The 12,708-nt window shown below is 43.2% G+C and overlaps 1 protein-coding gene across 3 annotated transcripts in view; it reads right to left on the reverse strand.

Moving 5' to 3' along the window:
• St5 (suppression of tumorigenicity 5) overlaps nucleotides 1–11,928 on the reverse strand; it is a 155,822-nt gene extending 143,894 nt beyond the window's left edge. For 2 of the 3 annotated variants that reach the window (XM_029536896.1, XM_029536906.1), the window contains exon 1: nucleotides 11,619–11,920. The gene's annotated coding sequence lies outside the window, so the exon portion shown is untranslated. Of the gene's footprint in view, nucleotides 1–11,618 lie in introns of all 3 variants that reach the window. The other variant, XM_029536900.1, reaches the window with a different exon arrangement.
• Nucleotides 11,929–12,708: the final 780 nt, after the last annotated feature.

A 12,708-nucleotide genomic window follows, 5' to 3' on the forward strand; every position in this document is an offset into this window, starting at 1 on the left:
TTAAAAACAAACAAACTAAAACATGGTCCAGGGGCCAACAAGATAACTCAGCAGACAAAGAACTTATTGACAAACCTGATAACCTAAATTCAATCCCCAGGACTCACGTGGTGAAAGAGAGAACCAACTCCCATATTTTGTCCTCTGATCTCCATACTCACTCCATGACATATGTATTATCCACCCCATCAAAGAGCTCAGGGAGAGGCAGTATATCCGCTGGCCAAGGTCGTGCTCTCTCTCTTCTCTCTCTCTCTCTCTCTCTCTCTCTCTCTCTCTCTCTCTCTCTCTCTCTCTCTCTCAGGGTGGGAGAGAGAGAGAGAATTTTCATTAAAAAAAAGAAAAAAAGTCCCATCTCTCATGACACTTCTTTTACAGAGCTGGGAATCAAAGCCAGGACCCTGTACAAGGTGAGTAAACACTCTGCCACTGTGCCTCACCCCTAGACCTTTCCCATAACTTGTATGGCTCTTTCTGTACAAACACTGTGGACTTAAACATTATTCCAATGCAAGGCAGTAGCCTGTCAAAACAGAGATGGAGAAAAAATAGCAAAACAAAATCATCACAATGAGTGGCCACTTTTCCATGCTGACACAAAGCACTTCCCCTGTAAGCTGGTTTCTCTTCACCTCTAAGTCTCCATGGACAGATGTTAGCATCTCTTTAAGCAAGAGGCTTAGATGCCCACTCCCCACCATACAAGAATAGAATTGTTTCGTTTTAGTTTTGTTTCTTTTAAGGGATTGCTTTGTAACCTGAGCCAGCCTTAAATATATTCTCCCCCTCCTTCTCTCCCCCTCTCTAAGTGTATATGTACAGGGTGCAAATGTGTGCACATGCACATGAAAGCCAGAAGACAACCTTAGATGTCATTCTTCAAGCACCATGTACCATTTCTCAAAGACAGGGTTTCTCAATAGCCTATAAGTCAGTAAGTTGGCTAGTCTTGCTGGCCAGTGAACCCTAAAGGTCTGCCTATCTCCTTCTCCTCCGTGCTGGGATTACAAATGCACACCCCTACAACTGGCCTTTTCTAATAGCAGACAGTTCAGGTCTTCATGCTAGGTGAGTTATATAGTCCCAGTCCAAGGACACAATTTTTAAAGGAACTGATATTCTCCTTGGCCTTGAACCCAGTATATATGGGAGCTGGAGAAAAAGAACAAACTTTCTTTTTTTTTTTTTTTTAAGATTTATATATTTGTTTTATGTACGAGTACACTGTCACTGTCTTCAGACACACCAGAAGGGGGCATCAGACTCCATTACAGATGATTGTGAGCCATCATGTGGTTGCTGGGAACTGAAGTCAGGACTTCTGGAAGAACAGCTAGTGCTCTTAACCTCTGAGCCATCTCTCCAGCCCCAATTTTGTTTTTGTTTTTTTTAAATTAATTTATTTTTACTTATTCACTTTACATCCCACTCATTATTTTCTCCCAGTCACTAACCGCAGCTCCCAGTAAATGGAACCTAATGTATAATAGGAAAAATAACTAATTTGGTCCTGTTTGTAACCAGAAAATACAATCCCACATGTTCAGTCTCCTTATCAGGAGCCCAGAAAAGTGACTTTACCAAAAGCAGCATTTAAGTAAGGACCATATCTATGTCCCACATACCTTTTCCATGTGTGATACTAGGTACTGACCTAGATCACTACACTTGCTGAGCAAATACTCTACCATCTTGCTTTTAGGTTTTTCATAGTTATGTGCGGTATTCTTGTGTATATACATGTTCACATGCACAGGTGTGTGAGTATGTGTACAGACCTAAGGCTGATATTGGGAGTTTATTGCTCTCCATCTAATACACTGAGATAGGGTCCCTCACATGAACCCAGAGCTCTATTATACTTCTAGTCTAGAGTAGAATTCTCCTCTCCATTTTCTTTCTTAGCACTAGAATTAGTTGGGGCCTTCACATCCACCTGGCATTTACATGGCTTCTGAGGATACCAACTCCAATTCTCACCAAATGCTTTAATATCTAAGCCAAGTCTCCAGCTCCCTCTCATTTTTATATTTTTAATTTTTGGGATAGGATATCAACTACGTTTCCCAGGCTAGCCTTGAACTTGCCCTCCTGCTTCAGCCTCCTGAGATGACAGGCCTGAAACCCTAGGCCAGCTCCCATTTCATTTATTAACTTTGCCCATTTGTTTATTCATTAAACCCCTAAAACTAAGCAAGTTCAGAAGAGAAGCAAAAAGACAATAAACTGGAAAAAAATGGCTTAGCAGTTAAGAGTATTGGCAGCTCTTTCAGAGGCTCGGGGTTCAATTCCCAGCACCAACATGACAGCTCACTCCTACCTGTAACTCTAGGTCCAGGGGATGCAATACTCTCAGACAGACAGACAGACAGACATGCAGACAAAATACCAATGCACATAAAATAAAAATAAAATGTCTTTGAAAAAATAATAAACAGATGCCTAGACACCCAGTGCTTTCCCCAGGGCACAGCTAGTACAGGGTAGACCTGAGGAAGAACTGTATGAGTAACAGTAACAGAACACCTCTCTCAAGACTGTGCTGCCAATGACTCCTTGATGAAGGACTCCATCTACCCTACTCCAGTTGACCTCCCTCCCACTTGACCTTCCCCAAAAGGAGAATGGGGGAAGAGAAAGACGAATTCACAAGTTTTTTGATTCAAACTTGTCTTAGCTAAATTAACATCCAAGGTCTCAACTTTACATCAAAAACAGACAAACGCCACCAAAATGGACTGATCCTACTCAGAGCAGTTTGCAGAGAACTAACAGGAATACAGGCATAGCACAGTCAAGTTACGATGGTTCTTTATCAGAAGAGGCCCATGAAAGAGAGCTTTAGTCTTAGCTGTTAAATGGGGTTAAGCACATTACTTCCATCGTATTTGCTCTGAAGTAATAAGTTCTAGCTTAAACAAACGAGTCCCACAATTATAGAAAGGACTTAGTTGGGCTAATCTGGTACTTCCAGCGAATCTTACAAAAACTAGATTCTTTTTGAGCCTTTAAAAGACTTGGGCAAAAGTCTTTATGATTTTTTAAAAGGCCGTCTCCAGAGTTTACATGTGCTCCCAATTGCTTATGCTAATGGAGAGGGGATGTGTTATTCCAAAAGGCTCCTTCCAAACTGAAAGCTCTAATCATCGACACATCTGACCTAGACTCTGTATAAAACAAAAACACAAAGTCACATGTGTATTACATAATCGCAGGTCTAAAACGTTTACATTACAAAGGCAAAAACACAGTGCTCCCTCAGCTTGTGTAGCCAGAGAGCGACAGAGAAGGGACAGGCACAATGGTACATTTGGTGATGGCCATCTGTGCATAGGAGAGGGATGAGAGAAGTGTGAAAATAAAAAACTAGCTAATTTTAAGGAGATAATCTATCTGCCAATCAGGAAACCTTAACCCTGCCCAGGGAGGCTAGAAAATCACCTGAGAGCAAGTGGTTTTATATCGAAAGGACAGTCCAGCCCTATTTTTCAGAAAACTTAAATCACTCCTCCAATAAGTAATAAAACTGACACATGCTCACCAAATATAAAAATGTTAACTGTGTAAACAAGTATCACGCTGGGCATGAGAGTGCACACCTCGGATCCCAGCACTTGGGAGGCAGAGGCAGAAGCAGAGGCAGGCGGATCTCTGAGTTTCAGGTCAGCCTGGTCTACAGAGTGAATTCCAGAACACAGAGAGCTACACAGAGAAACCCTGTCTCAAAAAAACAAAAAGAAAAGAAGCATCAAAACATGTAACCAAACACGTCTGACTTTCAAATAACAGCACTGCAAAACTTCTGAGACTCTCCAACTCTCAGAACTAAGTCTGACAGCATTCTTAATAGAATTCCTAAGAAAAGCTCAGCGATTGACTCACAATGAGTACCACCAACCTCTGAGGAAACCTAGACAGAGTCTTCTCCTATCCTGTAAACAAAGGCTACAGATAAAACAAAAACAGCTCTCAAAAGATTCAAGACACAAAATGGGGGAGTGAACCCAGGAGCTCATTTGGACATAAGTTCCTCTGTCTAGTCCTAAAGGATAACCATAGCCTAGAGACTAAAAATCTGAGCTACTGAGGACTGGTGCACACATTTAATCGCAGTATCCTTGAGGCATGTGATTCGAGAGTTCAGTAACAGTTTGATTTACAGAGCGAGCTCCAAGCCAACCAGGGCATAGAGACCCTGTCTCAACAAAACAAAATTGAGCTATCCCTCAGACATCCAGTTCCAGAAATCTGTAAATAAATGGCAAAGCTGGAACTTTAACACATGATTTTTCATTTCAAATGATCTGCCTTGAGAGCGGTAGAGGCCCGGATCCCAAAATGAGTTGTGTCTGTAGATGTATTGGTCGTTTCAAATCTCAGTTTAACAATTTCGGTCTCCAGAGCTCTTAATGATAAAGTGGTAAGGTCAGCTGGAAGCACCTTTTTTTAAAAAATGACTTTCACACTCTCTGGCCAGGGAAGCACAGAGGCTAACTGCAGCCTCCCTCATCCTCCTCTCCAAACCCAGTCCCTCAGTGTCATCCCCAGCTCTGCAGCAGAGCACCTGCTGAGGCCTCCCCTCCCCACTGCCGCCATCGCCATCAGATTAGCTGCTTTTTCCTTCAAACCTTCCTTCCTTCCCCAGAACTCCTCTCTCTATCCAGCCTCCCACTCCAACTGGCATTACCTAGGAACCCACCAGACAAACCTGCCAGAGAACCAACGAGGCCATTCAGGGAGGTAAGTGATACAGATCTTTATTCTCCTCTCCCTGCTCTTCCAAATCTAACCCCCCAATCCCATCCCAGTTCTGTGGCTCATTACCTCTTGTGGCCTCCCCTTACTCTCTGCTGCTACTCCCAGGAGACTAAGCAGATCCGGACAAACCCTGCTTCTACTCCTTTCTGTGGAGCCCCTCACCCTTCCACCATCCTATCCCATTCCCATTCCTAGGTGTCATCTCCCAATAACCAGAAACACAGTTTACCTGAAACTCCCACACCTATCAGAATCCCAGAATTTCCTACCAGGCAACACGTAGCCAGGACACTCTCCTAAGAACCTCAGATAGTAACAGAAACCAAGGAACAGAACGTCTACCTAACAAGGACCAGCCATCAGCCCCTAAAATTACAATTTTCCCATACGCAGATGCCTAGACACCTACATAAAAGCACAATCAACAATAGCCAGGACAGTATGTCTCCTCAGAGCCCACAACCCTACCATAGCAGGCCCTGAGTATTCCAACATAGCTGAAGCACAAGAAAAAGACCTTAAAATAGCCTTTATGAATATAATAGAGGTCTTTAAAGAGGAAGTTAATGAATCCTCTTTTTTAAAAAATCTATGAAAACACAATTAGTAAAAGGAAATGAACAAACCAGTTCACGACCTGAAAGTAGAAATAGAATCAATAAAGAAAACCCAAACTGAGGGAAATATGGAAATGAAAAATTTAGGATCTTCTACAGGAACCTCAGAGGCAAGCTTCACCTACATAATAATAGAGATGAAAGAGAGTTTCAAGCACTGAAGACACAATAGAAGAAATGGATATATCAGCCAAAAACAAAAGTTAAATCTAAAAACCTCCTGGCACAAAACATCCAGGAAAAAAAATCCAGGAAATCTGAGACACTATGAAAAGACCAAATCTAATAATAATTATTATAATAGAGGAAGAAGAAATCTAGGTCAAAGGAAATAGTTTCAACAAAATCATAGGAAAAAAATCCCCTAACACAAAAAAGGAAACCCCTATCAAGACACGAGAAGCACACAAAACACCCAATAGAAAAGAAAGGCCCCTTGGACATAATAATCAAACACTAAACACTCAGAAAAACAAAAAAAAGAGTATTAAAAGCTGCAAGGGAAAAGGACCAAGTAACATATAAACATATAAACACCTATTACAATAACACCTGACTTCTCAATGGAGACTCCAAAAGCTAGAAGGAACTAGGTAGATATTCTACAGACTCTGAGACCACACATGTCAGCCCAGCTCAGACTAATAATATACTCAACAAAACTGTCAGTCAGAATAGATGGAAAAAAATATCAAGTTAAAGCACTACCCATCTACAAATCTAGCCCTACAGAAGGCCCTAAGACACCACCCCTCCCCCCAAACACAAGGAATAACCCTAGATCAGCAAGTCAAAGACATCATAAACGAAATGGACCTAACGCATTTACAGAACATTTCACCCAAACACAAAAGAATATATTGAACACATACTTGGACACAAAACAATTTTTAACAGATACAAGAAAACTGAAATAACACCCTGTGTCCTATCTGACCCACCAAAGCTAAATATCAGCAACAGAAACAACAGAAAGCTTACAAACCCAGGGAACCTGAACAACTCTCTTCTAATGATACAGCCTGACTTTGGCTACTTTGTGGGTTCTTCTTTCTTCCACCCTTCTCCACCCTTTTCCCACCCTTTCAACCCCTAACCCTAGATAGGAGAGCAAAAAGGATAGAAAGGAAAGGGGGTGACATTATCCTCAGGCTACTTTCTGCTGTTTAGGTGTTCCTTGGGCTTCCCTCTCAGGATACCTAATTTCTTCTTGTTGTTTCTTTTTTGCACACAACTATTGGACAAACCACAACAAACCATGACCACCAACAACCAATCAACAACCCACCCTGCCTCTCCAGGCCCTAGTAGTTATATACCCTCTGAAAAGTCCCCAGAATTCCAAATGTCACACAATTGCAGAAACTACCTGCAGCTGGCAAAACCATGTCCCTGCTAAAGCATGAGGCAAATCATAGTCAGCTGTTGTGGACAATCTGAAGCAGCCCCATATCCCACATCTAGGATTAAAACAAGAACATATTCCTATAATATTTCTGGTTTTTTTTGTTTGTTTGGTTGGTTGGTTGGTTTTTCGAGACAGGGTTTCTCTGTATAGCCCTGGCTGTCCTGGAACTAACTCTGTAGACCAGGCTGGCCTCAAACTCGGAAATCCGCCTGCCTCTGCCTCCCAAGTGCTGGGATTAAAGGTGTGCGCCACCATGCCCAGCTAATGCCCGGCTAATATTTCTGTTTTTTAAAGAAAATAAATCTCCAAAACTGTCACTACCAAATGAAAAATAGATCAAGAAAGAAATTAAAGACTTTCTAGAACTGAATGAAGGCAGCTCTAAAAAGCGAGCTCATAGCACTATGTCTACATAAAAAAGTCCCCCTTCCTTAGGAACCACCACACTGATTTCCACAGGGGTTGCACAATTTTGCACTCCTACCAACAAAGGATGAGGTTCAATTCTCCTTCCCCCAAATCCTCCCCAGCATGAGCTGTCCTTTGCTTTATTTATTTTAGCCATTCTGACGAGTATAAGATGAAATCTCAAAGTAGTTTTGATTTGCATTTCCCTGATGACTAAGGATGTTGAACATTTAAGTGCTTTTTAGCAATTTGAGCTTCCTCTTTTGAGAATTCTGTTTAGATCTGTACACCATTTTAAATTGGGTTATTTGTTTTCCTAATGTCCTGTTTTTTCACTTCTTTATATATTTTGGATACTCTTTTCTCTTTTTTCTTTTATTTCTTTTATTGTTTTTTTAACCTTTATGTTTTTATTTTATACTCCCCTTTATACAGCCATCCAATTTTGTTTACATGCTGTTTTCATTATTGGGTGATCATTTTTAAAAAATATTTATTTATTTATATGTATATGAGTAATCTGTCTTCATACACATCCAAAAGAGGAAATCAGATCCCATTACAGATGTTTGTGAGCCACCATGTGGTTTCTGGGAATTGAACTTAAGACCTCTGGAACAACAGCTAGTACTCAAGCCCTAAGCCATCTCTCCAGCCCCCTGTTTTATTATTTAGAATACATTTTATTATAGTAATTTATGGGTTTTTTTTAGATTTTTATTTATTCTTCTCTCATACAATACATCCCGAGTGGAGCTTCCCTTCTCTCCAGTCCTCCCAGTTCACCCCCCACCTCCTCTCTCCTCCAGATCCCCTCTCCCCACACCACCCCCAAGAAAAAGAGCAGGCCTCCTTTGTTTGTCAATCAAACAAGGCACAACAAGATACAATAAGACCAGACACAAACCCTCATATCAAGTCTAAGAAAGGAAACCCACTAGGAGGAAAAGGGGCTCAAGAGCACCCTCAAAGGGTCAGAGACACTCCCACCCCACTGTCAGGAGTCCCCCCAACCATCAAACCAACAAACATCACACATATGCAGGCCCAATGACTGCCGCCTTAGTCTCTGTGAGCCCCACGAGCCCTGCTTTACTTAATTACGTATTAATGTGCTCTCCAAGTGTGCTAGACCTCTCTGGGTTCCACAATTCCTCCCCCCCCTTTCCTATGGGGTTCCTGGGAGAGCCAGTGGAGATCTCCAACCCGGTCTCCCTTCCTGCTTAATGTCTGGCTTTGGGTCTCAGCATCTGCTCCCATCAGCTGCCTCTCTAAGTATTGCAGAACATCATTAGAAAAACAAATTTTTTTTGGTCAGTGTGCTTGGTTCTACACTTGGTCTCTGAGCTATCCAGCCTCCTGTTCCTGGCCATCTAGGCAGTGTCGGGCATGGCATGGGCCTCAACTTAGACCAGTCATGAGTTGACCACTCCCAGAAATTCTGCACTACCACTGCCCCAGCACATCTTGCAGGCAGGACAGATTCTAATCACAAGTTTTTGTGGCTGAGAGCCTTGCCTGATATAGAGTATGGATGGTTCAGGCTCTGTGTCCGCCATTATTAGGAGTCCCCACTAGGGTTACCCTCACAGATTCCAGGGAGTTCCCACCTTTTCTGTGCCACCTCTTACTATCTAATAACTCTTTGGCATACCAAGTCTTCGGAACACTAAACAAGTTCAGAGGAAAACCCCTACAGTCTACAAAGGGAATAGTCTAGGCTATTCAAGAAATCTAATGAGATAGCTCCACCAACGACTACCCTGCCTGTGTCTAGTATCTGTGGAGAATCAAAGAGCCTTGTTATAAATTTGGGGATTCAAGGACCCTTTATGTTCCCTAGCAGTATATACGAACACAATTTCTTGGTAAAGGGATAGGAAGGGCTGTCCACAACTCTAAATCCTTTCTACAATACAATGCAATAATATTCCAAAGACTTCTTATTGTTCCACCAGTTACAAAGGGTGAAATAAGTTGGTCTCATTTAAAAAGATATCTCAGTTCATCTTTGCCTTATTTTAAAATTAAGCTTTTTTAATTAGAAGCAAGAAATTGTATTCAGGCAGAGCATTTCAAAACATTGAGAAGAGGCAAGGAAGGCTCTTAAATTACAGCACTGAACTCTGCCTCTCAGGGTAGTTGTCAAAAACACTGTCACTGGAGTATTGCAAAATATGGGCAGAACATACAGGACAAGCCACCAGTGGCATTCCATTTCAGGGTTGCCAGCTAACATTCGCTCCTTCTTGTTCCCAGCAACCCTGTGGTTAATGCAACTAGCTTCTTTCCAGTTATCTAGCTACTTCCTGCCGAGTACTTACTGTCAACGGGCAAGAAACTGAAACACCCAAATACCTTGCTTACATTTCCTTTTTATCCTCCTGATTACAAAGTATATATGACATCACTCACATGCTCATACACCTACCTATGTCACATGACTTCTAAAAACAAGCTTCTGGCCATCATTGTTTTTCTTAAAAACCTTTAGAAGCTTGATGATGTGAGTGGGATAAAATTCCAGCCCTCGAGCCAGAATTCAAGCTGACCACAGTCCCTGCAGCTGGACCTCCCACCGCTCACTGCGGAAGCAGCAGTGGACACACAGTCGTCAGCAAACTGGGCATCTAAATACCAGCTCTGCCATGACTGCTGTACCATCCTGAGCAGGCAGCCTATCCTATCGCTCTGGTCTTCTCTCCTTAAAACAAGAGCACCAGTGAAGAATGAGAACATCCAGCAGCTCATGGCTCAGAGCACTGCTGCACTTGACTCTTCTCCCTAGTTCCTATCCAAATGGCCAGCTCTACTCTCTTGAAAACCATCAACTGTACCATTCATCCAAACAGCCTTTCTTCTGGGAAGTGTTCCTGCCTCGTTACCATCTTCTACTTGATGGTCTGTAATTCTTACATTATAAATTAACGATATATACTTGTGTCAATCCTTTTTTTCTGAAAGTACACAAATTGAGGAGCAAGCACTTTACCAAACCAATCACAATAGAAAATACATTGGTGATAAAGTTTTTCTTGAAACTGTCAGAAAAGGGCTCCTTTCTGCCCAATTAAGGAATAAAAAAACCCTCCAACATGTATCTTTCTCCGAGTATTTATATGAACCAATCTCTTCCCCATATTTTGCACAGTCTTTCCAAAGTCTCCTATAGACTCGTATCCAGGACAGGGGCATACACACAGCTCTTGCTTCATTTAGCAGACTATGCATTCAGTAGACTCCGAGCCTCAGAGTCTTCCTAATTCAGCGTGGGATACAGAGATCACGCACAATTCAGTCCTTCTGATTACGTTTTCTAAAATTTACACTATTTCTGATCCTTTAGACATCTCTTACATCTGAGAAGAAAAAAAAAATCCACAAGGGGATTTTCCTGTAATCCCAGGATTTGGGTAGTGACAGCAGAAAAAGCTCAAGAGTTTAGGGTCAGCCTGAGATACATGCGACCTTGTCCCCCAAAGATCCCCCACCCCCAAAAATTAATGAAGGTATCCACCTTCTGAAAAACACCCTTTGTACAAAACAAAACAATTATGTAGTCAGTTGGGGGTTTTCCTTGTGACCCTTACCATCTTGGACATGAACTAAAGACTTCTTTACCACTCTCCAGACTCTGCAATGAAAAAGCAGAAACATCTGGGTGGAAATGAGATAAAGAGCCGGTCTGAGACTACATTATGGCAAACTCTTTCATTTGGCTAGGCAGCTATTTTATCCATATTTAAACTATTGTAAGCTATGCTCATACAAAATTTCCCACAACATTGCAATATTCCTTTAAAAACACTAGAAAGTGTTCAGTCCTCTCACCTTTACTCGGAACTAGATTTTCAGACCTTGAAATTATGGCAAATGTTGAAGTGTGCTCCTTCAATGCTAGGTCACTTCATTACCACCAGAATGCGTATAAGTGTAAGGAGGTAGCAAGTCAACAAACCCTGTTTAACTGATCCAAGTGATAGAAGACAAAGTTAATTTCCTTTGTTCAAGTTAGAATCTAGTCTGTGTGGGTGCTGTGTCTAAGCGTACACGCGTGTTCCTCACCCCGCCGCACTCTGAACAGCATAGCCTCAGGTAAATGCAGCTTAACTCTGTCTCCGAGCCTACTTGCATCCCACAGTTCTACACAATTCCAGACTCGGGTCTGCGCTTCATACCCCACACAGCGTAGCCTGGGCCAGACCGGAAGGCAGGACTGGCCACGATCGCCCAGGAGGGCAGTCCCCACCAACTTTGAAAGCCATGGCCCGCACCTAGTACTCACGCAGCAGGAGCCCTGCCTGGGCCGGGAGTAAAGAAAATGGAAGGGCTCGGTGAGCCGCAGAACCGGAATCCGAGTCCTATGCGCCCGCCACCCGGAGGGGAGCAGAAGCAGAGACTCCTGAGAGCGACCGGGAACCACTTACCTCCGCCGCGCGAGCCGGCCGGGAGCTCCGCACAGCCCCAGGAGGGGGACTGCTCCCGCAGAGAGGGCAGGCGGCGAGAGGGTATCCGCGCCCCGGGCTGCAGGGCCAGGGGAGGCGTGCCTCTACCGAGTCCTAAAGGGTGGGTTGCTGCAGCCTGGAGGAGGGTTGTGCTCCCGGTGTTGGGTGCGGGGGGAGGGGAAGGACGCTGCACTGGAGGGGTGGGGGGGAGAGCTATGACCAGAGTAGGGTGGGAAGTCGGGCCCCCAGACCGCACCGCCCTCACCTCGGCACCATCCGACCAAGGATTGTCTGGATCTGGAGCAGAAGGACAAGGGGATCAGAAACTTTATGTCATTTTCTCATACACACGTGACCCCCCTGCAGTCCAGATGGTTTCAATCACCAGAGGAAAAAAGCCGCTCTGCTGGTATGCAGGAAAAGCTGGAGCTGGGAAAGTCTGGGAAAAGCTGCCTGTACAGCCGGCTTGCCTTCAAACAAACCCAAGCACTCTTTCCGTTCTACTGGCTTTGGGCCCAGGAGCCCTAAGAAACCGAAAAGACATTAAAAGAAGCTACCCTGGGTCTGCAGCCAGTAGCAGAACTAAAGCTCTAGGGTTGCATGGATCAGGTCTGAAGTCAAAGCTCCACAGGAATTGTGAGACTTGTAAAAACTTCACTTCACGTGCAGGCAAAACCAAAAGGTAAAAGAGAATGCTATTCAATGAAGAAACAAGTTATGGGGTGCGGGGGGGGGGCTTATTTACCAGTGAAATTCAAAGGAAAAATCATCAACCCAATATAACAATCCGTTTCAATCCAGGCCCACACTTACTTGGTGGAATGCTATGTAACTTGAATTCTCTTCCCATAAATTATTTACAAATAGACCATGGAACTGGAATGAGAAATAGTGAAAATTGACTTTCAAAATTTAGAATTGAAAATTGAAAATTTGGGCGAAGTGATAACACATAGCTTTAATCCCAGCACTAGAGAAGCAGAGGCAAAAAGGTTTCTTTGAGTTCAAGGCCAGCCTAGTCTACACAGACAGTTCCAGGGTAGCCAGGTCTACAAAGAGAGACCTTGTCTCA

Source organism: Mus pahari, chromosome 1 (assembly GCF_900095145.1).
Source record: "Mus pahari chromosome 1, PAHARI_EIJ_v1.1, whole genome shotgun sequence".
NCBI lineage: Eukaryota > Metazoa > Chordata > Mammalia > Rodentia > Muridae > Mus > Mus pahari.